At 40.4% G+C, this 27,399-nt stretch overlaps 1 protein-coding gene and 1 pseudogene across 4 annotated transcripts in view; one reads left to right on the top strand and one right to left on the bottom strand.

Annotated features, from left to right (window-relative positions):
* Positions 1 to 27,399, top strand: part of LOC105075742 (uncharacterized) — a 95,188-nt gene that overhangs the window by 13,753 nt on the left and 54,036 nt on the right. For all 4 annotated transcript variants that reach the window (XR_012510388.1, XR_012510389.1, XR_012510390.1 and 1 more), the window contains exon 2: positions 11,056 to 11,124. The gene's annotated coding sequence lies outside the window, so the exon portion shown is untranslated. The remainder of the gene's footprint in view (positions 1 to 11,055; positions 11,125 to 27,399) is intronic.
* LOC141579005 (eukaryotic translation initiation factor 2A pseudogene) lies at positions 175 to 27,037 on the bottom strand (annotated as a pseudogene).

The following is a 27,399-nucleotide window of genomic DNA, read 5'->3' as shown; positions in this document are numbered from 1 at the left end:
TTAGGTAAGAAATTCTCATCTCTTTTTTTATAACATGTATTGAGAGACAGGAAAAGCCAATTTAGTGGACAATATTAACTAATTTCAGATATATGCTGAAGCTTGGATAAATTGTTGAGTTATAGATAAGCAGTAAGTGTGGGTATGTGGTGGCCAGGTGACACTTGGGGCTCCCTAGGGTTTTTCACATAGGATGTGTTTCCACTGGCTTACGCTAACAACTTGCCTTCTGTGAATCTTCAACGTAACCAATTTCAAATCTTCCATCTCCTGCAGAAGGGGTGATTTTTTTTTTTAAGTTTTTTCCAAGTCATTGTTTTTCTAGCCTTGTTTCAGTGGCTGCTTGTTCTTTCAAGGTTCAGTTGCTTTCCACTCTTCTTTAGGACCTTGAATATTTCATCGGTCTCACGGTCTCCAGATGTTGACTGAGATGCAGTGTTCTGTCCGTGGTGTGCTCCGTGGGGCAAGGGTGGATGCCAAATCTTGGTTCTTGTCACTTCCTGCTTCCTGCTCTGCAGTTTTTTTACCCTCGTATTTCTTTTGATTTTTTAAGGGTCATTCTTGGTAATGGCTTATCATTTCCTGGTTGTGATTTTCTTATTCTGGCATGGTTTGTTCTCAGGCCACTTGGAACTGGTGATTAGTTTATTTCTTAAAGCTGGGAATCTATCAACCATTGCAAATGTATGTTCCTAATTGGGTACTTTGCTTGAAACTGTTTTTATTGGAAATAGTCCATCCAAAAGTGGTTGCCAGGATAGGGCTAGCATAATACCAAAATTTGTACCCATTATAAACACGCAACTGGGGAGTATGTGTGGCTGTTAAAATGTGCTTTCCATCTGGGCACGAAGCAAAAGATGTAGGATCAGAGGCTTAGAAAGACGGTTGCATTTTTTAACATCCCATGATTGCCTTTGTCCCTCAAATTTTAAAATCTAGCTAGCATTTATATATGGCCATGAAGACTAATGCACCAGGTCCAGAACACAAGATCCCATTTCACATTGAAAATTGTCTCTTTGGCAAGCATACATCCATACATAACATAAGGCTTAGTAGATCCAGAATTCCAAATTGCATAAGAGGTGAGACTGTGCTTTGTGTTTCAGCAGATTATAGCACTTTCTCCGTTTGTTGCAAGGTAACAAACACAGCATTTGCTCCCTGTAGTGGGAAGTTCCTCTCTCATCAAATTTGTTCAAGCCATTACAACACAGCAGTGGCTTTTTAGTTCCATAGCATCATAACTTTATCATGAAGGAATGACTGTTGGCTAAATCTGCATGAGGTCCCCCAAATTTGGGGGTCCAGATATAACCTCACAAATGCAGGTGCACCTTTACTACCTGGAGCATTAGACAGTCCCCAGGTGTGACTGGAGTCCAAATGAAGACACATAATAATAATTAATTTTTTTGGAAATGCAAATTAATTGTAATTTTATTAAAATTAGTTCTAAGGAAGTGAACTTCATGGTTAACATTTCATGCACAGAGTCTCATCATCTGACCAGGATGGATACCAACTTTGCATTTTTTCTGAATGAAAGACTCCAAACATGCCCCAATTTTCACATGATAGAGTTGCAGGTTGGGTCTCCTGGGGGCACAAATATGGGAGATGGGGGAGTGTAAGTCTTTTATGTTGCCAGAACATTTTTTTGTGATAACTCAAAATTGCTTTTGGAGGGCAAAGAGGTGTAGTAATCCTGTGTTAGTGACATTGGTATTATTTATTGTTTTTTTCCCCTTGTCTCAGCAAACAAGATCCTACCCATATTAAAAGTGTATGCTTTGCAATTTTCTCTGAGATTCCCTTGTAAACACTGTGCTTTGTGTAAAATACGATGGTCTATTCACCACAGAGAGTCCTTCAGAACCTTGGATGGGTTCATATACTAACTGCAGGGCTCTGGAGACATCACCACCTCTGAAGCCATACCTTATTCTGCGGGGTGAGGCATGGGCAGCCCCATCTCCTGGAAAACAGCTACATTCATTTTCAATGCCCCTTAATGTCATAAATCATCCTATTGCTGCTAGGTCTGTGATCTAACTTGGAAGAAGTCAGTGTGTTGGTCCTTTTCTTACTGTGGAGAACTAAGGGAAAATACATGGTTCTTCAAGGAGTACAGACATTGCTCCTCCAGTTTCCCTTTGGCTGTACTCATAAGTCCAGGATGAATCTCTGAAAAGCAGAATCTTAGAGCCCCATTCCATATTCTCTGTCACTGCTTTTTGACAGATGGCTACGGAAAGTATCACTAGTCTTTAGTGGGAGTCTGAATGAACCAGACTGGGAGTAAGGAAGTAAGCTGTGTGGACCGATGAACAACAGCTTTTCCAATATGTACTCACATCACATTCACACCCACCCACAGAGGATGTCTAGCACCATAACTTAACATTTCAGCTCCTTCAAGGCAGGGACTGACAACCCTCCTTCCCCACCTTCCAGCCTGAGCCTTCCCCTGGCATCCTTATCTCAGGAAGGGTCACTGCTATCGATTATTTGATCAATAAAAGCATCTAAGAGTTTGGCTCCGTAGTCTTCTTTCACCTCTCTTTCCACAAAGAATCCAAGGTCAGATCCAAATACACCCCACGCTCCTCCATGTCTCTGCTTTCATCACCAGCCTCCATGGAAAAGCACCACCTTGTCTCCCCTTCTCCCTTGAGTTGCCTGTCTCTGTTTTCCTCCTCCAACCACTTACCGTACAACAGCAGAGCAACCTTGCCAACGTGCCTCCAGGCCCATTTCTCCACTGTTTAAAGCTCAGTCACACTGCCCATCGCCCCTACAGTAGACCCACACACCTGCCACTCCCTTGCTTTCCAGCCTCATGCAAGCATCATTCTTCATTGCTTGGTACCCAGCCAGCTCCCTTCATTACTGTGAACACACTGTGACCTTTCCCACGTCTGTTTATACTGTTCCCTAGGCTTGAAATGCTCATCTTGGCTCTTTATGTGACTACTTCCCTCTCAGCCATCAGATTTTAGAGGCAATGCCATCCTTTCCAAAGTAGCCTCTCCCAGTTACTATCCTCTCACTGCCCTGTTACTTCCCCGTGGGTCAGTATCTTGCTTAGTTGTGTGTTCACTTCTCCATTGCCTGTCTTCCCCAACAGAATGCAGGCTGTGTGAAGGAAGGACGCTTGTTAGTCTTACTCACCTCTGATCCCCAGCCCGTAACACAGAGCCTGGCACATAGTAAGTGCTCAGTGTGTATTTGTCAAATGAATTAATTGTCTCTTCCTTGCCCTCGGTGTCCAACATGCTTGGAAAATAGCTATTGATTGAACAATGAATATATAAGTGAATTGATAAATATGTATGTATTTTGATTGTTCATCCTACTGCAAATGCTCTCCAAGCATGGTGAAACAGCACCTGGCCACAAGAACACCTGTTCCCACACTTCCTCCTGGTTCTGCTTCTGTGGCAGCACTGTTTATAAGTGGGTTACCTTTGATTATCTCCAGGACAAGAATGAATCATGTGTAGGTAGAAGACATCATGACTGTGGAATCCTGAACTCTCTCCTAGCTTGATGTTTTATTTTTTTCTGGAAACAGGAGCCTGTGGATGGGGACCCTGAATGAGAGAATGTTCTGATTTTCCTTGTATATGGTGTAGATGAAAATGAAAGTGAATCCCTGACCTGGTCATACCTCTGACTAGGTTTTCTACTCCTGTGCATTTTCTCCAGTTGGGGAATTCTGTGAATTAGTGGGTCTCAGGGAGAGGCAGAGCATGGGGCCAGAGCTGCCTGGAAGCTTGTCAAGTGATCCACCAGGGGAGGTAAGTGGCGATGGGAATGGTCCCCAGATGAAGTAAGGGGGTGTGCCACTTAGCCACCAAGATCTGCCTCCAGATTTGCCTCTTGTCTTCCCTTCCAGGGACTTGGTCTCTAGCCCTGACCATCCTCACGTTCCTTTGGAGAAGGCTCCTCCTAAGACTCATGGTAAAGTAAGACATGTCCCTCCAGATCTGACTCCCACCCCACATGTCCCAGAGACCAGCCTGGATGAGAAACAAGAATGCTCTCCTGACTTTCCAGAGCTCCCCCTCCTCGCAGCTGGGCACTGGAGCCTGTCTATGGAAGGAGACTTCTGGGCACACCAGGAGGGGTGGCTGTTCATAATCCTGCATCCGAGTATTCTGTCCAGTTAGTGAAGCTGGGCTCCTCCATGGGAACCCTCACGTGTCTGTCCTCCCAGGCGCCTGACTCTGAGGGAGACCTGCTCTCTCCACCAAGGGTCAGACTCCTGGTTTGTGTCCTGAAGCTGCTTCACATGTTCATACTTCTGGCTCCTTTGGTGTAACTCACTGCTGGTGAAAACTTGGCACATTCCACGTCTCTATCCAAGTAACTGCTTTGTTTTAAATTTTGGGACATCTTAAAAATCAAGTGTTAAAATGAGTGTGTGTGTGTGTGTGTGTGTGTGTGTGTGTGTGTGTGTGTGTGTGTGTGTCTGTGTCTGTGTGTGTGTGTGTGTGTGTGTGTTTGAAAGAGCATATGGGAAAATCCCTTTCCCTTGGCTATTGATAATTCTTCTGAGGCACCAAAAACACAATGGCCATAACTCTCATCCGTACAAAAAAGTGCCCAGTGCAGCATTTTCTTATTTCATACTTTCTTGCTCTTAAGTGCTCGCTGTTTGAATCTGATCTGATAATTTTATTTAAAAATTGAGTTTTACTGATGAGTCACAGGAATGAAATATATGGTGTGGGGAATATAGGCAATAATAATGTAATATCTTTGTATGATGATGAAGGTGGTCAAAAGGTACAAAGTTCCAGTTACAAGGTAAATGTAGGAATGTGATGTAGAACTGATTAATGTAATTAACACTGCTATATGTTATATATGAAGGTTGTTAGGAGAGCAAATCCTGAGTTTTCATTACAAGGAAAAATTTTTTTCTTTTTCCTTTATTTTGTATCTACATGAGACGATAGATGTTCACTAAATGTATTGTGGTAATCATTTCATGATGTATGTAAGTCAAATCATTATGCTGTACACCTTAAATCTATAAATCTATATGGTGCTGTATGTCAATTATATCAGTAAAACAGAAAAAGTTTTTTAAATTAAAAAAAATTAATAGTTGTGTTTTACTCAGATTTCACACTTATTTGAGCTCTTTCTTTGGCCAAGGACTGTGACCTCTGTGGTTGCTTTTCCCACTTCGTAAAGCTGGACCAGAATAGCGCCTGGTCCCCGTGGTGCTGCAGGGTCTGGTCAGAGACATCTATCATCATGTCATAAGGGCCACTCCAGAAGACCCTAACACCACAGAAGATATGTCACGTGGTTCGTGCAAAGTCCTACACCGTCTGACACCTGGCTGTCCTTTGCACTTCATCCTCTGCCACTCAGCAGAAGCCTGGCACCCACAAGGTGCTCTGTAAATGCTTATTGAGTGAACATTCCCAGTCTCCTCTGCTCTTTCTGCCACCCACATTTTTTTTTTAATTGAAGTGTATTCAGTTTACAATGTTATGCCAATTTATGGTGTATAGGATAATGTTTAAGTCATACATATGTATATATATTTGTTTTCACATTTTCATTATATGTTACTACAAGATACTGACTGTAGTTCCCTGTGCTATACAGTATAAACTTGTTGATTATCTATTTTATAGATAGTAGTTAGCATCTGCAAATCCCACATTCTTACGTTTCTCTGGCTACATCATGTTCTTTCATGAGTTTGAATCTTTGAACTAGCTCTTCTGTCTTCCCATGTTGCTTTAAGAATCCACATTTTCCAGTTTCACAATCGTAATGTAACAGGGAAAAACAAGTCTGACTCCATATTGGATGTTTCTTTTACTTTCACCTTTGTATTCTATTACTTTTTCTGCAAGTTAATCACTAAAGGGATGTTGCCTGTACACTTAAGTTATACATAATGGCCCATCCCTGGGAACCCTACCTCCCAGGTAATGGATGTTAAGCTAAAATACCTTTGTTTAGCTCACAGGAAACATCCTGACCAGGCCCACCTGTGAATGCCTGCAGGAAGGAAGAAATTAACACATCCCCTCTGGAGGCTGCCTGGAAACAGGAAATGTTTGACTTTACTCCCTCCTCTTTTAGTATTGAAGAATCCTGAATTCTAACTCAGGCAAGATGGTTCTTTGGGACACTAGTCCACCATCTTCTTGGACTGCTGACTTTCTGAATAAAGTCGCTATTCCTTGTCCTAACATCTTGTCTCTCAACTTATCAGCCTGACATGCAGCAAGCAGTAGGAGCTTGGATTTGGTAACAGTAAATTAGGTCCATGTGTTTATCTTTGAGATGAAGAAATTGGAAAAAGTCTGCAAAGCAGTTGGAAGACTGAAAATGATGCCATAGATAGTCCCAAGACATCAAGGAAATTTTGGATGATAGGAGACTGATGGCATTGGAGCCAGTGATTTCCAGATTTTCAGGATTAAGCACTGAGAGGGAAGGGATGGGTTTCCCCAGAGAGCCTGTAAACCACCCAGCTTAGAGCAGCAAGGCTGGGAGTGCTAGGGACCATGCAGAAAGCATGGTCAGAGGGAAGGACTTTGGGGACTCTGCTAATGGCTTGCTGAGCTTCCCTTTTGTTCAGCCTGTGTGTGGAGGAGGAGGATGATGTGCTTGCAGGCTTTGAGCCCTAGTGAACAGGGACACAGGGAATCTTGGCTGACTCTGGTGTGTACCATAAACCAGGAAACACCAACCCTATGACTCGGCCCTGCAGGGAACCCCTAATTCTCCCAGGAGCTGAGGAAGATTGGGTTAATCTATACCTATGCAGAAGGGAAGATATTTAAGATCTACTAAGTGAAAAAAATGAGTCACAAAAATTATTCACATATAGTGCATGTGCACACATAATCATGCACACCCCTTGAAGAATAGTCACCTCCACACAAACACAGGAGTCAGTAAGTGGACATTCTCTTACAGGTGCTGTCTTATTTCTTGTCCTGTGTGATGGTCCTCTGATTACTGAGGAGCTGGCTGATTGTGACTCACCTGGTGGGTTTATGCTCCAGGAAACTAATCCCCAGTCCTCTGCCAGCACATTCCACATCTCTGTTCCCCATCCAGGGTGGTTCCATTCCTGCCCTGCAGCCTATCTGCTTCCTAGGATGTCTGTGGTTTCTCAAAAGAGTCAATAGATTGTTTGTAGGATATTTCCATTTCATTGAACTTGGTTTGTTGGAAAAACATTTGACTGACAATTGAATTTTAACTGAAGTATTACTTATGTCAGTGAAGGCTTCTTAGTGTTTTTTTCTACTTCTTTAAGGGCCTGCAGAAAGACACTTGGATTTTCTTTTAAGGCTAAAAAGGACCCAATCTCAGCCATCACATCCTGGCCTCTTCCAGCCTCTGCATGACCTCTGGCCTGTACTGGTACCAGGGTTCAGACGACAGTCTTTCCTGCCTGGTTCTGGGTCACAGGGGATACCAGGTTCTGAGGACTCAGCCAGAGTTTCCAAGAATACCCCTAGGGAGACTGGCACCCAAACAACCATTTGCCTGACTTGACTGCAGGCCCAGGCTGCCTTCGAGGTATTTAGAGTACAGCATGGGTGCCTCTGATATGACCCCAGATGTGGGGAAAAAATATGCCATTTCTCAGGGACAATTCTCGGGGGCAAGTTCAGTGATGCTTGAGTGGTGCCAACAGAAAAAGTGTGCTCGCCTCTCCCTAGAGCATCCTCCACTCGCAAGAGCCCATAGGACAACTGCAGGCATCACTTCCCGGGAACTACTGCTCAGAGGACACAGGGACAACCAGAAAGTTATCCTGCTCCTGTTTTCTATAAAGGGGTAGGCAACACCTGAATTCACACCATCCCAAGATGATCACCACTAATAGTCTCAAACCAACCCTTCCTGTATCTCTTAAAGCATTTATATATATACACACACGTAAACACACATTTGTGTGTGTACATGTGAATATATGTGTGTGTAAATATATACCTTATGGTTTCATATAAGTGGTCAAAATTCATCCTCAAAGCCATTCTGTGAAGTATTCTTATTTTTATCTTAATTAAAAAAAAAACCAAATTGAAATGAAGAGTGTTTAATGACTTGTCCAGGCCACAAAACTGCTAAGTGTTGGAGCTGGGATTTAAACCTAGGTAGAATTATCCCATTTTTTAAAATCAAAGTATAGTCAGTTACAATGTGTCACTTTCTGATGTATGGTATAATGTTTTAGTCATACATATCCACATATATATTTGTTTTCATATTCCTTTTCATTATAGTTTATTATAAGATATTGAATATAGTTACCTGTGCTATATAGGAGAAATTTGCTTTTTTAATCTATTTTATATATAGTAGTTAGTATTTGCACATCTTAAACTCCCAATTTATCCCTTCCCACCCCCTTCCCCCTGGTAACCGTAAGTTTATTTACTATGTGAGTCTGTTCTGTTTTGTAGATAAGTTCATTAGTCTCTTCTTTTTTCTTTTTTTTTTTTTTTTTAGATTCCACATATGAGTGATATCATATGGTATTTTTCTTTCTCTTTCTAGCTTGCTTCACTTAAAATGATGATCTCTGGGTTAATCCATGTTGCTTGGAAATGATATTTTATTCCTTTTTATGGCTGAGTACTCTCCCATTATATAAATATATCACGTCTTTATCCATTCTTTTGTCGATGGACACTTAGTTTGTTTCCATGTCTGGGCTATTATATATAGTGCTGCCATGAACTGGGGTGCATGTACCTTTCCAAATTTGAGTTCCCTCCAGATATATGCCCAGGAGTTATCCAAATTTATCTGTCTTTCCTATGGCACTGCAGCTCCTTTGTTTGACTACAAGGGTCCTCAGGTTACTGGAATTAAGAAAAACCTTGGCAAACATGGACAAAGGACTAGGGAGACACACCAGGCTCTACTGCCACCACACTCTACTTGACTATGATTGATTTTACCTGTATTTGATATTCTTTTATATTATTTTAATATCACCTATGACTTTATGTATTCCTTCTAATTTTTTTAATCTTTTATTTTCCGTTTCCCTTAAGTGTGCAATGTATTAATCAACTTTTATCTTATTTAAAAAATCTGTGGATTGGTTGAATAAATCATGGGTGTACACAGGGTTGAACTTCAAACATTGTAGATTAGCTAAAGTCTTCTTCAACTATCAATTTCAATCCCAACTTCCTCCAGGGAGGTAACTGTTAGAGTTTTGTGTATTCCCTTCTAGACCTTCTCATATAGATACAGAATGATATTTTTGTGGTTGAATTGTTTTTAGTCAGCCTTTAAAACTATAAAAATATTTAAAGCCAAGCATTGTCCTTGAATATGGTGTTAGTTGTGAGACATAGACATTGGTATGAAACAGTCTCCTTTTCACTGAATTATAGGTAATCATCTATATGTAATTTCCCTCTTTGATTCAGGGGATAGCTTAAGGACCTCTTTTTGAATTTTCAGATGGTATTTTAGTCATCTTTTGGTTGTATTTGATTTTGTTGAATAATGACTATGAACACTACTGTGCAACCCCTACTTCTGGAAATTCATTGAGATTTTCTTTGTGATAATTGCCTGGTTTGCTTTTGTAAATATTTCACGAAAATAGATAAGAAAACATTCTCTGTAGGACTCTAACAGACACCATTCTATATATTCATAATCAAATTCCCTTGATTATTATTAAAATCTTCTTTACCTGAACAGAAAGAAATATATCAAAATCTCCTATGATTGAACTACTTTTAAATTTTTTAAAATTGTTTACATAAAGTGTTATTTAATTTATTTATTTAACTCCTGGGTTGTTTGGTATAAAAAGGTTAATGACCAGTATACATTTTTATGGGTTATATATTTTATGATTGGTGCTATTATTAATTTTATCAATTTAAAAGTTTTTGCCTTTAACTTCTACTTTATCTGATTTTAACATTGAGTAACCCTGTTTCTTTTGTGTTGTAGTCTACTTGTTATGGTTTTGCTTATCCCCTCATTTTCAATCCACCGTTGTTTTTTGGGGTATTTTTTTTGCCATTTTTAACATTTTGTTTTGGGATAATTATAAATTCATTGGAATTTGCAGATAATGCAGTGAGGTTCTTTGTACCCTTCATCCAGTTTCCCACAATGGTTACATCAGGAAATTGACATTGATACAATGTGTGTGTATGGTTATACGTCACTTTATGGCAGGTACAGTTCATCACCATAAACATCACCCCTATGTTGAACCTCTGTACTCATCACTGCTGCCCTCTGCCCCACCAGCCCTAACCCCTGGCAGCCACTAGTGTGTTTTCCATTTCTGTAATTTTGTTATTTCAAGGTTGTTATGTAAATGGAATCTTACAGTATATGACCTTTTCAGATAGAATTTTTTTTTTTCAGAATTCCCTTGAGATGCAAGTTATGCATGTATAAATATTTTTTTTTCCTGCATAGAATTCCATTGTATGGGTGTTCCACAATTTGTTTAATCATTCGCTGACTGCAGGACATTTGGGCTGTTACAAATAAAGCCACTATAAACAATCATGTATAAATACTTGTGTGAACATAAGTATTTATTTCATTGAGATAAGCGCTCGGGAGTGCAATTGCTAGATTATGTGAAATGGGTATGTTTAGTTTTTTCTTTAAACTGCTGAACAGTTTTCCAGAGTGGCTGCACATTCCTACATTTCCATTAGCAATGTGTGAGAGAGTTTCTCTACATCCTTGCCACCATTTGGTGTTTCTATTATTTTTTGTTTTAACTCTTCTCAGAGGTGTGCTGTATATTTTGAAATGGTGTTAATTTGCATACTGCTAGTGGCTAGAGATGTTGAATATCTTATCATGTGCTTGTTTGCTCGCCATGTATCTTTGATAAATGTCCTTTCTTTTCCCTGTGTTTGAATTGTAAAATTTTTTTTTAAATTACTGTTGAGTTTTGAGAGTTCTTTATAAATTCCAGATATGATACCTTTGTCAGATATGCAGTTTGAAAATATTTTCTCCAAGTCTGTATCTTGTCCTTTCATTCTTTTACAGAGCTAAAGTGTTTAATTCTGGTAATGAGACCTAATGAAACTTAAAAGCTTCTGCACAGCAAAGGAAATCGTAAGTAAAACAAAAAGACAACCTACGGAATGGGAGAAAATTTTTGCAAATGAAACTGTCAAAGGCTTGATCTCCAGAATATATAAGCAGCTCATATGACTTAATAAGAAAAAAACAATTTATTGATTCTTTTCTTCTATAGATTATGCTTTTGTTGTCATATCTAAGAACTCTTCATGATGATCAGGAACCAATTTTTTTTTTCTATTCCACCTTCTTTAAGTTTTATAGTTTTACATTTCACATTTAAATCTATGATGAATTTTGACTTAATTTTGTATAAGGTGTGAGATTTAAGTTGAAGTTAACTTTATGCCTAGGATGCCTAATTGTTCCAGCAGCATTTATTTCAAAGATGATTTTTCCTCCATTGAATTCCTTTTTAGTTTTGTCAAAAATGCACTATTAGCCTATTTTTGGTCTTCTTATCTTGTTCCATTGACTGATGTGTCAGTCCTTCTGAAAATACAACATATTCTTGAGTAATAAAGCTATATCATATGTAGAGAAATTTCTCCCATTGATTCTCCTTTTTCAAATTTGTTTTAGTTATTCTGGTTCCTTTGCGTTTCATATAAACTTTTGAATATGGTTGTCTCTATCTACAAAAACTCTTGTTGGAATTTGGTAGGGATTCTATTAACCTTTTTTATCAGTTTGGGGAGAATTGATATCTTTACTTTGTAGTCATTCAATCCATGACAGATTGTGTTTCTCTGTATATTTAGCTAATTTTAAAAACTATGTTAATTAGTGTTTTGTAGATTTCAGCATGCAAGTCCTGTGCATGATTTGTTAGATTTACATCTAAGTATTTCATTTTGGGGGAAGCCATTGTAAATTGTATTGTATTTGTAACTTTTGCTTCCATGTGTTCATTGCTGGTCTATAGAAATATGACTAATTTTTTTGTGTTAATCTTTTATCCTCATGACCTTGTTGAGCTCACTTATTCCAAAATTTTGTGTTATTTTTTTTTTTTTTGACTCACGGATTAATTAGAAGTATGCTGTTTAGTTTGCAAGTGTTTGGAGATTTTCTTATTATCTTCTTTTAAATTGAATTCTACTTTGATTCCATTGACATCAGACAATAATCTCTGCATAATTTAAATTCTTTTACATTTGTTTGTTATGTTTGATGGATCAGGCTATGGTCTATCTTGGTATAAGTTCTTTAGATTCTTGAAAAGAATGTATATTTTTTTGCCCTACACTGGAATTTGACACAACATTGTAAAATGACTGTAACTCAATAAAAAAAAAAGTTTAAGAAAGTATATTCTGCTATTTTGGGGTGAAGTGTTCTATACATATGTCAATTAGATTCTGTTGATTGATCATGCTGTTGAGTTCTTCTATATTCTTGCTGATTTTCTGTCTAATTTTTCTATCAATTGTTGAGACCGGTGGGGGTCTGTTGAAGCCTGCAACTATAACTGTAGACTTGTCAATTTCCCCTTTTAGTTATATCAGCCTTTGCTTCATATGTTTTGCAGCTCTGTGATTTGGTATGTACACTTTAGGATTGCTAGATATTCTTGGTGGGTTGACTCTTTTATTATTATGTAATGTGTCTTTCTGTCCCTTGCATTTTCATTCTCTAAAGTCTGCTTTGTCTGGTATTAATGTAATCATTCCTGATTTCTTTGGATTGATATATGCATGATACATTTTTTCCCATCCTTTTCTTTCTTTCTTTCTTTCTTTCTTTCTTTCTTTCTTTCTTTCTTTCTTTCTTTCATTCATTCATTCATTCATTCATTCAAGAAGAGACTTTATTTGAGAGGATTGTTTCAAGGGGAAGGGGATTATTGCCATAGGAAGCATGCAAGTGTGTAGAGTTAGGCAAAAAGTGCTTGTTTTATAGAGGAGTAACAACGCTAGAGAATTTTTTACCCTGAGCCCAGGCAATTTTCAGGAGAGGCTGTATGCTGGCCCAGGCTGAGAGGGGGCCAATGTTCAGAGGCCTAGAGGAAGGAGAGAAGCTTAACTACAGTTTGGCTAGCAAGCATTTTGTCTAACTGATCAACAGGGCTGAAACAGTTCAGCTAATCATTTGAGGCAAAGAATGAGACTTTGTAGGATCCATGTCTAGCCTTGTCTTTGGTCAACAATGGGGCATCCTTGAGTGTTACCTTAGTCATTTGGGGAAGGGTGTTTTGTTGTTGTAAGCTGTTTTCCAGGTCATGAAAGGAGATTTCTCTACCCTCATTCTTTTCAGGTAGTATTCAGCACTGTCAATGGTAAAACCTCCAGGATCCAAAGTCACTCAGTTGGTGACATCCTTGAAGGATGTTGATAAGTGTGTCAGATCTTTCCATATCCCCACAACTGACAGTCTGCTAAGCACCCACTTTTGGAAGTCTGGCCAGAGTGCTCCTTCCCTTGATAGATGAGGTCAGAGGCATTTTGCTGATTTATGAGAGACTTTTTTAGATTCCAGTGCCTCCTGCTTGGTCATGGTGTGTTTGCTTTAGAGCCTGCCACCAGCGGTGTCATGGCCATCCTGTCATTTCACCTTGTAAACCACAAGGATGTGCTCATATTCACTGTGCTTTAACTTGTACTTACTTCTGGTGGGCCAGACAATAAGCTTGGGAGGGACAGAGCTCTCAGCCGGCATCCTGATTATTCTCCCACCATTGTGATAAAACCTCCCTTTCAAAGATGTCAGAGGGACCTGTGGACTCACTTCAAGTGGTCATTCTACCTCCTTCATTTCATCTTCCACTTCCTCTTCCAACTCAGAATCTTCTGAATCCTCAGGAAGCACAGTGTTCAGGGCAGCACTTTTCTTCAACAAATAGACTGTCAACATTTGAGAACCTGCTCAGGTCACCCTTTACTTTCAAACTACCTATGTCGTATCTGAAGTGAGTTATTTTGTAGATGGTGTATAAATCATATTTTTTGTTTAATCCACCCTGCAAATCTATTTTTAATTGTTGTATTTAGACTGCTTATATTTATGATAATTATCGATATCTTAGGACTTAAGTTTGTCACTTTATTTTTTTATTTTATGATTGTTCTCCTTTTTTTTTTTGTATTTACTTCCTGTGGGAGAGTTGACATTTTTTATAATTCCATTTGACTTTTCTAAAGTGGGTTTCAGTGTATCTTATATGCAGATTGTTTTAGTGATTGCTTAGGTATTACATTATATCATATGCCACTTCCTTCTGGCCTCAGTGGTTTCTGATGAGTAATTTACTGCCATTTGAATTGTTTTTCCCCTCCAGCTCACTCATTCTTCCCCTCTGGTTGCTTTTAAGACTTTTTCTTTTAAGTTTCAGAAATTTGGCCATGGTGTATCTTGCTATGAATTTCTTTGGTTTTTATTCTGTTTGTGTTTGCTCAGCTTCGTATATATGTAAGTTTATATATTTTTCCATATTTAGGAAATGTTCTGCCATTATTCCTTGAATATTTTTTCAGTCCCAGCCCTTTTCTCCTCTCCTTCTGGGACTCTATTGACATAAATACTAACTCTTCAGTTACAGTCCCACCTGTCCCAGGGCCTCTTTTTTTTATTTTTTTCAATGTATTTTCTTTCTGTTGTTCAGATTTGATAGTTTTTATTTACCTTCAAATTCACTGATTCTTTCCTCTGTCTTGTCTACTCTGCTGTTGAGCTCATCTGTTGTATTTTTGTTTCTGTTTATGTATTTTTCAGTTCTAAAATTTCCATTTTTTTCCTGTTTACATCTTTTAGTTTTCACTGAGACTTCATGTATGCATTTTCATTTGTTTCAAGCATCTTTGTAATTGCTCCTTGAAGCATCTTAATGAGGGCTGCTATGAAATCCTCATCAGAATATTCCAACATTTGTGTCATCTTAAAGATGGTGTTTGTTGATTGTCTTTTCTCATTTAAGTTGAGGTCTTCCTGAATCTTGGTGTACTTGATCAAATCCTGGACATTTTAGCTATTGTGTTATGCAACTCTGGATATGTGCTAAATCTTGTGTTTTTGTAGGCATCCTCTGACACCATCCCAGTCATGACTGGACGGGTGCCTCTATTGCTGGGTGGGCATTAAAGTTCAGGCTCTGATGTAGGATCCACAGACTCTAGGGAGTGGAAAGGAGCTCATTATTGCTCAGCAAAGATGAAAACCCATGCTCAATACTTAGTTTACTTTGCCATCATCTTGGGGGTTTGGGAAGGAGCCTTATTACACTCGAGTGAGAGTGGGTGTGTTGGCTGTCCACTTAGCCTGTGCTGGCGGGGATTAGGGCTGCAGTCTTTTCTATGGTGTTTGCCTGGAGTAAAACAGTTATTGTCAAAAACTTTTCTTTCTTGAGATGCTACCCCAATTCTGGTCCTTTGGCTATAAAAAGGCTTTCCTTGGGGTTCCCTTGTTTTCGGCACCTATTGGCATTCCAGATTGCTGCCTTCTCTAGAACTTAGTCTGGGATATGTGAAACCAAAAGAAGACCCAAGAAACTCACCACCAAATCATATTTTGGGTTCTGAGGTTTCTAGGCAATTTGCCTTTTTCTCTCTACTTCTTATGCTTGTTTTTATAATGACCAGATTTTTAGCTGTACTCAGCAGGAGGAATAGGAATAAATATATTTATCGTTGTGGAAATGGAAGTCCTCTGTCATTTTGTTTTTAATGTTTTTTTTTCCCTAAATAGCTTACTGCTCAATTTTAATTCTATATTATCCTAATGTCTTTATGCTTCGTTAAGGAGATGCAGCTCATTAACATTGATTTCAAAGACAGATACTGATCAATCAATTTCTTCAATTTTGCTTACTACCTTTGTACTTAGTCATGATTTTTTGTCTTTCCTTAGTTTGTTGATTTAGTCAGGTAAAGTTTTATTCTTCTGCCCTGTGCCTGAGTCTCTCTACCTTGGATATTCCCTTATGCATCTCCATTGCACTCGAAGTGGCTTCTCATCTGAAGGATTCCACAGCTAATGTGTGCAGAGTTCTACTGATCTGTGAGATTTTGAGATCCTGGGGCAGCTTTCATCTAGGAGCACAGGGGCTGTGGCTTCTCCATCAGTTCTCTGGAGCAGGTCCGCATTCTTCAGTCTCTAGGAGAGAACATCAGAAAGCTAAGTTGTGGAGGCAGGATGCAGAGGAGCTGGCCCACACTGACTCTAGGGGTCTTCAGATGTAGCTGTCTTCTCTGGGTGGGATAACAGGTCCCACCTCTTAAGGCAATGGCAGCACTAAAACCTCACACCATCATCATCTGATTCTGTTCTGTATTCAATGAACCTGCTGATCACAGCCCCCACCAGAAGCCTGGAGAGTCCACTTTGGATAGGAAACATAATTTCAGAAAAGGCCCTCTGGTCTCAAGTTGGTTCTTTTTAAAAGGTGACATGAAGGCATGACCTAGAATCTCAAAGAATCTCAAAAGTCCATCTTTTGGGGACTGGCCTTCTTTATCCATCATAATGGTTTGGTGGATGGAGATGGAGTGTCTGTGCCTGGAGCCACCCAGGCTGATAGGATATTGGGTTAATTGTTTCCACCTGGTTCTTGTCTGTCATTCCTGTTGTCTTCTAAAGACCCCTTGTATTTAGGCCATAGTTGGTGAAGAAAAGCAAAGACTTGTGGCACTTTTTTATTTTGTTTTTTTCTGAAGGAGCATGACCTCCCAAAAGGCCATGCCTCACAAGTCTGATATTCACTCAAGTTAGATCAGAATGCAAGGAATTGAATATTAGCTAGATGTGTACCCCATCTAACTCCAAAAACTTACTTAGCCTTTCTGTCCCCAATGTCCTTCTCAAGAATTTGTTGTCAACAATTCAAGATTAACTAAGAAATCATATTGAAAAGTATCCAAGCATCAGCAAAGGTTTGTGATATCCATCTTGCTCATCTGATGTAATTTTTCTGTTGAATGCAGTATACAAGAGACTGCTCCCAAAATGTGCTTTAGTGCAATGCATCTGTTTCATGTCCATGGAGTCCATTTTCCAAATAGAAATATCTCACTTATACATATAAAATCTAGTTCCTGAAGAATTTTAAAATCTTCATATTTTATGATAGCCACCCTCTAATTTCACAGTAGGACAATCTCAGTTGATTGCAGAGCTGTGAGGGGGACACTCAGATGGAGGGTTGTGAACAAGACAGTTTCTCATCAGGAAAAATGCCACTTTCCCTCTGCCTGATTCCTCCCCTCTGAGCTGTCTCACTGTGATTTGTCTGTGACTAGAACTTTATCCTTTGCACCATTTTATGTGTTCTCATTCGGTGATTAAGCACACTGTTGAAAATCTGCTTATTTATTCCCCTCCACTCCTTCCACAGATCTCTTTCTCTCTCTCTCTCTCTTTCTCTCTCTCTCCCCTTTGGTTTGGAAATACCTCAGTGAACAACTCAGAAACTATAATGACTTTGACATTTATTCTGCATCTAATGAGGAACCACTGAAGACTTTTGAATGAGGAGTGACATGGCCGGGTTCTTGTTTTAACAAGTTCACTCTGGCTGCTGTGTGGGATTAGAGCATAGGAGGCGAAGGGCAGGGATACCAGTTAGGAGGCTACTGCAGAAATCCAGAAAGTGGTGGCAGTATCTGGACCAGAGTAGAGGTGATGACAAAGGGTGAGATGCAGGAGGCATTTTGGAAATAAACGTGAGAGGCTATGCCAGTGGACTATGTGGAATATGAAATAGAGAAATAAAAAATGACTCTGAGGGTTTGGTGAGCAAGAGGAAACTCATTTTAAAAACATGAAATTCAGGGTGCAATGGGACACACAGATCATCCTGTAGTGCTGTCCCAGGGACAAAGCACCATCCTCATTTCTGCCCACATCCCATTGTCTGAGATTCGACCTGCTTGTCTAAAATCAAACTGCAGAGGAGTTCTGGAAACACATCTCCCAAATGCTCAGGGAGAAGAAATGTTGTGGAGAACTCATGACATGGCCTTGCCAAAAATGGCTTAGTGAAACATCACATGTTTAGATGAGGGAACATCATGCAGCCATGAAATGTGCTCCCCAGGCTGATCTGTCCCCTCATCAGTGATGGTGGATGGCAGATGGCAGATGGAAGCAGCCTGGGTCTGAGAGTTGTTGCTTGGGGGACAAACTGCTTGGAGAGGCTCAACAAATATCAGACTCTGAGTAAGAAATAAACATTTGTTGCATTGAGCCACTAAAAAGTCAGCATGTACTTGTTACTTCTGCAGAGCTTAGCATATACTAATAAACCACCACATTTATTGCATAGCTGAGTTCGTTTTCAATGTCTTATTTTGCAGTAGAGCTCCCGTGAACATATTAAGGCAAATATTTTTATTTATATCTCTGACCAAAATCATTGAATATATGTTCTGATTTTTGGAAAATGTGGACCAGTACACCTCCTCCCTGCCCCCTCCCCCCCACATAAAGTAGTATAAGAGTATCCATTAGAACTTGGCTATATGAAAATTGTTATTTTTAAAAATTATGTTAATTTTATAGATTGTAAATAGCATCTCGTTGTTTTAATTTGCATGTCTTTGATTTCTAATCTGGCTGAGAAGATCCTTTCCTAAAGCCTCTTTGGGGAAGGTTGGTGCTACTGGATGACCGAAGGTCCTGGGCAAGAGCATCTTCTCACCCCGCTGGTGTTTGTGTATCTTCCATATCCATGAGCTTAGATTCCATTAGTTGAACTCTGCCCATAAAGAGAAATGTCTTTGGATGTGTCTTATAATTACAGGTGTTCCTCATTTAATTGGGATTTGCTTTATTGTGCTTCACAGATATACTTAAAAAAAATAGATTAAAGGTTTGTAGCAACCTTACATTGAGCAAGTCTTTTGGCACCATTTTTCCAGTAATGTTTGCTCACTTTGTGTCTCTGTGTCACATTTTGGTAATTTTCACAATATTTCAAAATTATTATTATTATTATTATTAATTTGTTATGGTGATCTGTGATTGATGATCTTTGATGTTACTGTTGCAAAAAAGTTACAATTTGCCAAGGGCTCAAATGATTGTTAGCATTTTTTAACCATAAAGTATTTTTCAACTGAGTTTTTCTTACAGCTAATGCTATTGCACACTGAATAAACTTCAGTATAATATAAACGTACATAAACATATGTTACTCAGGGACCAAAAATTTGTGTGACTTGTTGTATTGTGATACTTATTGCCATTTTCTGGAACTGAACCTGCAACATCTTTAAGGCATGCCTATTACTGTCTTGTCAGTGGCTGGGATAGGCAGTGCTGTTTCTAGATGGAAATGAAGATACCCATTCTTCCCGTTGTATGTCTCTTTAAAAGAAAGAGAAGCTCTCTTGGTTTTCCAGGGAGAAGCCCATTAGTGATTCAGGAAAGGCTTAATGGGACTCCCACTGAAATACAAAGAACTCATGAACTATTGGATGAGGTGAACAGATGCACACATCACAGCACACCCCGCAATGTGCCGTGAAAGAGTCCACCATGGAGTTGCAAGAACACAGAGGACAGGGGCCCTTTCTGCCTGAGGGGCTGGGATGTTCCAACCAAATCTTGTAGGTGATGTTCCAGATGACACCCCAGCTTGATCTCTGGTCCAGGTCCGGAGCTGGGTCTTGTCTCCCATGAAAATTCCCACAGCAGCCCCTCTAATGGAGCATACAAGCCAGGTTTCCTGTGCTGAAAGGTGATCAAATCAGACAAATTGTAAATCTACAAGTGTTGTTCTGTCAGCATGTATATTTTTATAGAAAGGAGCAAGTCTCCACTGAGCTGGCCAGATAATCATCTCTGCTTTCCCTTACTTGTTCAGAACTGTGAAAGAAAACCCTTGTCAAGGACCTGGTTTTAATCACCTTTGGTTAACACAGAAGCTTTTGAAGGTGAAGGTGCTTTTTGTAAACTGTGGCAGGGTCCCAAGGCATTAACATTTCAGACCTATCCCCAGCATGTGAAATGTCTAGCGCAGGGCCAAGGTATCAAGCCTGTGGAGACAATCCAGTCACTGCATAGGGAGTTACTTTAATGCCTCTGGCTCATTCCTCAAAGACATGTGGTTTTTTTTTTTTTTAATTTTAATTTTTTTCATTTTTGAAAAATTGCAGGCCATGCAAAGCTAGAGACTTCTGGGTCCAAGGAATGTTTCAGCTTGCTTTCATTTAGTTCAAAAAGAAGGCTTTTAGGAGAGATTTAGAGAAGCCAGAGATCTTCTTGGGAATGGTCCCAGAGATGATTAAGAGCCCGGAAAGATGGAGCTTAGAAAAAAAGCAAGAGGGTTTCAGTAGTTTCACTAGGGACAATGGAGAAAATCACTTTCCCTCAAGAAAACTCAGAGTTAAAATGCAATCAGTGTTCCCCTGTCCAGAGAGTTCATTGGTTGCTGCATAGTTTGGTTGAGGATATAGGGACCTTGGAGCATGCAGGCAGGAAGTAAGGCTGAATCCTACAGGTGTTGAATACCAGGAATAATACCCATCCTTTGTTCTGGTTTAAGTATTAACTGCTTTACAGGCAATGTGGGTTGCTGATACCTGACTTCTGGAGATGGGGCTCTGAGGATCAGAGGAAGGATGAGAATGAGATGGTGGATGCTTGATATTTTGCTTTCAAAATTCTTAACTTGGAACATAAACCTCTGGTTGCAAAGGACCTGAGTAAACACTGAATGAAATAGGCTCATGGAGCCCGGACTTGGCTCAGAAAGTCGTAGTGAAAATATTCTCTCCATTCCTTCCCAAGGTCAGGCAGTACCAGCCCCATGTTGACTGACTGAGCCTCCAAGTCTTTTCTCATTTCAGGAGAAGGGGTTCCCCTTGGAAAACACATCCCTTGCTAGGAGTTTATCTTTGACTTGATCTTCCTAGAGCTCCCAAGCTGAGGATGCTCATCAAAAGTGAGGTCTTGATGAGGAATCTTGGCTATCTGATTTGCCTTACATGGATGGACATTGCTGGACCTAGTGGATTCTGCAGATTCCAGCCCACTCAGGACTGTCCAGGAGAGCCAATTCACAACTTTGAGTTTTCCAAAGAGCAGAAAGCTTCCCTTTAAAACAAAATATAACAGAGGCTACCCTACTGGTGAGAAGTAGGAGAAAATGTTCAAAGAGAGGTGTCCATGAACATCATTGGGAACCTAAAGACATCTGTGTTCCATGTAGTGTGTGGTCTTCCCAGGATCACTTGGCCTCAAAATGTCACTTTCAGAAGGACACCTAAGGGGGAAAAGGAGACCCCAGCCCACCACCCATCTCCCTGAATATGGTTCTGAAGGCTGGGATGGCTCTCCAAGATCTTGCTGTGACCATCACACAGACAATGCTTCTTAGTCAGTCATACTTTTCTTCCCAGAATTCTGAAAATCAAAGCCACCTGGGATGAGATAAATTCTGCTCCATGTTCAAATATGTGATTTGGCTGCCATTGGCTGATTTCTGTGTTAGATGGAGAAGTCCAGCCAGTAAATGTCTATAGAACACAGCCTGGAGGGCAGGGCCGAGTGTTCTACGAGGTTATGGACTGTGATGACAGCTGCTATGTGAGATGTGACCCATAAACCCTTGGAGATTCTGGCACACTGGGCAATCATTTCCTCTGACCCTCCTGTGGGCCTGGTGGCAGCTGCCCACAGGAGCCACAGTTTATACTTTTGCTTACATCTGTCTGCCTCTGACATCCCTGCATGTGCCCCGAGTCCAGGCCTGTGGTTGCCTGTTTATGCTCTAAAACAACTTGAGTTTCTGTTCTCAAGGTAACATTTAAAACTTTATTTAATGTACTTGTCTACAGTGAATGAATCTAACCCCATACCATAATGTTTTGGAAAATAGAGGGAAGATGAAATTATCACTCTAAATCTCATCACAATAAACACCATCATCATTTCTTCCAGGAATTTGTCTTATCATAGTGGTTCTCATATCCAACAATTAGTTTTATGTCTTTCATTTTATTTAATATTAAATTATATTTTCATGTGGCTCTATAGTTTTGTTGACCAATACTTTTGATTACTTCCTAATATTCCATGTAAGTATGTGTCATTATTTATTCTGCTTTTCATCATATTGTGAGAAATATGGCTATGATAAACAGCATACAATTATTTCTTTTCTTTTTCATATTTACATTAGATACTAAGGCCAGTACAAACCTTTGTATTTGCTATAATATATTTTGGCAGATTTCTTTAGGAAAAGATTGGACCAATTACAAAGTTACCAGAAAATATTAGAACACAAAGCTCAGAGCCAGTTTTAGGTTTATTTATGAATTAACCAACTTATTAAGCTATTTTAGCTAGAAAAAAATGCATATCCGGTGTCTGTAACATTTGACAGCCCCTTCCAACATAACATCTTTTTGTAAAATTTTAAAGTCTGTTTTACGTATTTTTGTGGGGGGTAACTCATTTTTTTTTAATTTAAATTTTTTAATGATGGTACTGGGGATTGAGCCCAGGATTTTGTGCATGTTAAGCACACACTCTACCACTGAGCTATACCCTCCCTGCAACATGACATCTTGAAGATCTGAAACCAAATCAGACAGTGGATCATTTACCTTCTTCTTTGCTGTGTGAGCTGCCTCCTGCATCGTGGGGAGAGTGTGTGCCATTGGCCAGTGGTGAGCCCTCCATGCACTCATTTCTCTGCCTGTCTGGCTATCTGTGCACATTTCCACCTACCTTCCTTTATCTGCCAAGCCTCAGGAAGGGTCAAATGTTGTCCTATAGCATAGCAAAACACCACCGATCCCAAATAAGTGTGATAATGAAACATGGGAGAAATTAAGACGTTTAAGTCAGGAAACTTTGTGGTCCGTAGACCTCCAGGGAGGGTCACAGAGGTGGTGTGAAGTCCCCTAGTGGCCAAAAAGGAGACTCAGTCACAACTAGTTACAAGAACTGCAGTGCCCCTGAGGCAAAGCCAAGCCTTCTGCTCAGAAAAAGCACTACAATGCTGGGTACAAACAGGAGACTTTCCTCATGGTACCAGCGATAAGGCTGCAGTGTATTATTATGGGCTGTATCCATCAGCACATGTAGCACACCTCTCAGAGGCAGTTTCCTGTAGGGCCCCAGGTGTGCATCATGGCCCAGCCCAGTGCTCAAGTCACTAAACCAGTATTTCTTAGGGCCTTGTGCAGAGGAGGAGATACCAATGGGAGCAGGTGGGGCCAGGCTGATGGTGGCAGAGGGGAGTGTCAGCTGATTTGGCCCAATCCAGGAATGAATCTTTGAGTATCTGGAAAAATAGAGCAAGAGTCTCTAAATTCTCCACAAACTTTGCTTTTCTCAGCCATGTTTTGAACGACTCTGACCGGTAGTGAGGTTATAACCATGGGGTTTGACAGGCACCTAGGTGGTCAAATGGAGGCATGGAGAACCAAGCACCTTGCATGTGGGCACAATTTCATATCTTCTTGTCAACATCAGGGATGCAAAAGATGGTCCTTGTACAGAAGAAATGTGCTCCTTTCTGTTCAAAAGTGAGTCAAGGGAGAAAAACATAGTTAGGGTCAAATTTCTCCTCAAAGGAAGTGAAAAGAAACAGTAAAGAGCACAGGCGAAAGAGTTAGCTAGCCCACATTGCTACCGAGTCCAGGCTTGTGCTGCTCGCCCGCATGTCAGGCCAATAAATTGAGACAAGTTGTTGGGCCAAGGAACTTTATTCAGAAAGCCAGCATACTGAGAAGATGGTGGACTAGTGTCCCAAAGAATGATCTTGCCCAAGGCAGAATTCAGGCTTCTTTTATACTAAAAGAGGGAGGGAGTAAAGTCAAATATTTCCTGGTTCCTTTCAGCCTTCGAAGGGGTTGTGTTCAATGCTTCCTTCCTGCAGGCATTCACAGGTGGGCCTGGTCAGGATGTTTCCTGTGAGCTAAACAAAGGCATTTTAGCTTAACACTCATACCTGGGAGCTGAGGGGCCATTATGTATAATTTAACCTCACTGACAACATCCCTTCAGTGATTAACTTGTAGCAAAAGCAATAGGATACAGAGATTAAAGTAAGAGAAATAGATCCAACATGGAGTCAGATTTGTTCTTCCCTGTTACAACATCAGTGGTTTTCAGGGTGTAGTCCCCAGATCAGCAGCATCAGGATCACTGGGAACTTGTTAGAAATGCAGATTCTCAGGCTCACTCCAGGCAAGCCCAACACTCGGCACCTTGACTAGACTCCTGTGACTCTGATATCTGCTAAATTTGAGAACCACTGGCCAAGATTCTGAGGGAGGATCCATTAACTTGGCCCCTGGTGAGTTGGAGGAAGGAGCAGGGTAGAGTTGAAAGTACAGTGAACGTGAGACGTGCCATCTGGGTTCCATCCTACACATGATGGGAATTTGTGGTGTAACCCTGAGTAGGCTAGATTCAGCTGCCTCATATGAAAAATGAGTCTATTGGTCTCTAGAATTTCCTTACTCCACTGTGTTGTTATGAGAAATGAAAAAACCTTTGGAGACTATAAAATGCCATCCAAATGTAATTTATGTTTCAATTAAGTGTTAAAGACTACTGAGTATCAAAGTGACAAAATATAGCTTCACTTATTTTAAAAGAACAGTGTACTAGTAGACACTCAATAAATATTTATCCAAAGAATCCGTGGATGAAGTGAGTCAATAAATCAACCAAACTGTGGGGAGCTGGATGCCATTTACAGCCTGAGGTTCTCCTTTGCTATCACAGTAGGTGACAGTTGATGGTGGTAGTTGTGTCTGTAGAAGCAGTGAGCAACACAGGTGAAGAGATGTGGGTTGTACCTTGCAGAAGTGGGTGGGGGGGTGCTGCCATTCATGGAGAGAGAGAGACTGCTGACTGGCAGGAGTGGGGGATGTTGCCTTCAATGTTGGAAATGTTGATCTGGCAGCTCTTGGGTGATCTGGGAGGAGGCATCAAGGTGGTGGTACCATGTCCACATCCAGAACTCAGAGAAGGGGACAAAATTAATAAGGCAATGGAGGCACTAAATGACACCATAGAACAGTTAGCCTTAGTTGATATTTTCAGGAAATTACATTCCCCCAAAAGAGAATATACATTCTCTCCAAGGGTGCATGGAACATTCTCTAGGATAGACCACATCTCCAGACAGAAGACAAGCCTCAACAAATTTAAGAGGATAGAAATTGTATCAAGCATTTTTTCTGACCACAATGGCATGAAACTCAAAATCAACCACAGAAATAAAAATGAGAAAAAAAAGTGACTGCATGGAGACTGAATAACATGCTACTAAAAATCCAGTGGGTCAAAAAGGAAATCAAAGAGGAAATTAAACAATACCTTGAGACAGAGCTTAGAGAAGGGGCATGGCTGGAGGTTCACATCCATGAATCACCTGATTGTGGGTTGTATGTGATGCTGTGGGGCTGGATGGCATCACTCAGGACAAGACCACAGGGTGAGAAGAGAAAGCACAAAAGATTGCCCCTGAGGAGTGCCACACTGACTGTGGGCACAGGAGGCTGAGACTACACAGAAGGAAAAGGAGGACAACCATGTTAGGTCCTGGCATGGATAATTTCATTTAATCCTTGTTAACAACACTTTGGATAAGTAAGTTGTCTTTGTGTTAAACAAAAATGGGGCCAGGGGACCGAGAAATCATTTGAAGTCTCATGGATCCAGTGCAGTGCTCCCATGATCAGAACACAAGCTTCTCTGGCTTCTAAACCTGTGCTCATCAGTAACATGCAATGCTTGTGATGTTTGGGGCCCAGTCTTCAGTACAGGGAACTGTGTATGGGAGCGCCACATGAGAAGAAGATGCCTTGGCCAAGATTTGCATCTGATGCCTGGATAAACCAGTGACAGCTTTTCCTGAGCAACAGGCATCACCATAAGAATTCATTCTGGATATTTATGGACATTCACAAATGGTGGGTTCAGAGAGGACTCTGTGTGTGTGTGTGTGTGTGTGTGTGTGTGTGTGTGTGTGTGTGTGTGTGTGAGTACATGTGCACGTGCACGCATGTGTCTTGGGAGGGTGTTAGGTAGGAAGGTAGAACTAAGTCTTACACAAGAAAAGAGAGAGAAGTCTAGAAGGTATGAGAAATAAGAGAACTGGATGAGAGGATGGTGCCAGATGAAGGAGGCTGGGAACTCAATGCTGAGGCTGTGGACAGAAAAGATCTTCTGTGAGATTCCCTTCCATGAGACACCAACCGTGAGGTGGGTGACCCACCAGAATGGCATGGGCCGTATTGAACTTTTGATAACTTGAGGCAGTGACCACTACATTGAATATCTCAATAAGTCCTTTCCATGTTTTTTTTAAAGGGATATTCTGCATCCCAATTTCAAGGAAAGTATGAGCCTGTTGTTAGAAATAAAGGCAATTTTGATGGATGACAGACAGAAAGCAGAAGCCCTCAACTGTAATGCTTCTCCTTCTTTGTCAAGAGATGTTAGACTGGATGGATGAATATTAAGCTAAAGCTGAAGCTGGTGGAACTTTTGTAAAAGGGCTCAGTGCTGTTCTGTGTGGATGCTCGTCACTGGGCTCAGAAGGACACATTCTTGGATCTTCAAGGACCCGGGACTTACCAGTTCACTAGGTCACCCTCTTCCTTTGCTCTGGACTTGGATGAGGGCAGGAGTGTTGCTGGAGCCCAAAAGAGCACCTGTGTTTTTTTGTCATCTGTACCAAAGCATGAGTGAAGCTGTATTCCATATTGAATGACCCTGGCACTGAAAACAGCAAGGCCTTTTGCAAAGTATTGGATAACCAGTAATTATGGCAAAGCACTGACTTTTCCCTAACAGCTCTACCCCCGTGAAAAGAACCAGGTGCCCAAGGCTATTTTTTGCTTTACATAATTAAACAGTTCTTGAAGTCTCTTAACTAGTTTGGTTTTATCCTAAAGGATAACAAACCTGTTCAGCCTTACTTGTATTCTTCCTTCAGACTTAGATGTTCTCATCAACTCACCTGAAAGGCTAGTTCTCCCATCTGGCTAACTTTAAAATAAGCTAGTTGGATGCCCACCTCTAAAGTAGCCCTCACCTCACCCCAGCTTCCTTAGGGCTAGAGAGTCACTCATGCCTTTATGGACTCTATCACAGATACTCATACAATAGATTCACTGTGCTGTGGAGCCCCATTAAGTGTTTTGTGCTTGAAAACCCCAAAGTAGAAGGTGCAGTCATTTTTTAATCAAAGAACCTAAGCTTCAGCTGTGTCATTTCTTTCCACTAGAACATTGCTTATTTTCTCTGGATGGTGAGAGGCTGAGAAGGTTGTCCCAGGGCTATTGTAATAGTAATATGTAAGACTTAAGAGAATTCACAGGTTCCACTTAAAAAATAAAAAAG

Source organism: Camelus bactrianus, chromosome 11 (assembly GCF_048773025.1).
Source record: "Camelus bactrianus isolate YW-2024 breed Bactrian camel chromosome 11, ASM4877302v1, whole genome shotgun sequence".
In the NCBI taxonomy this organism is placed as follows: domain Eukaryota; kingdom Metazoa; phylum Chordata; class Mammalia; order Artiodactyla; family Camelidae; genus Camelus; species Camelus bactrianus.
This window is presented reverse-complemented; position numbering and strand designations above follow the sequence as displayed.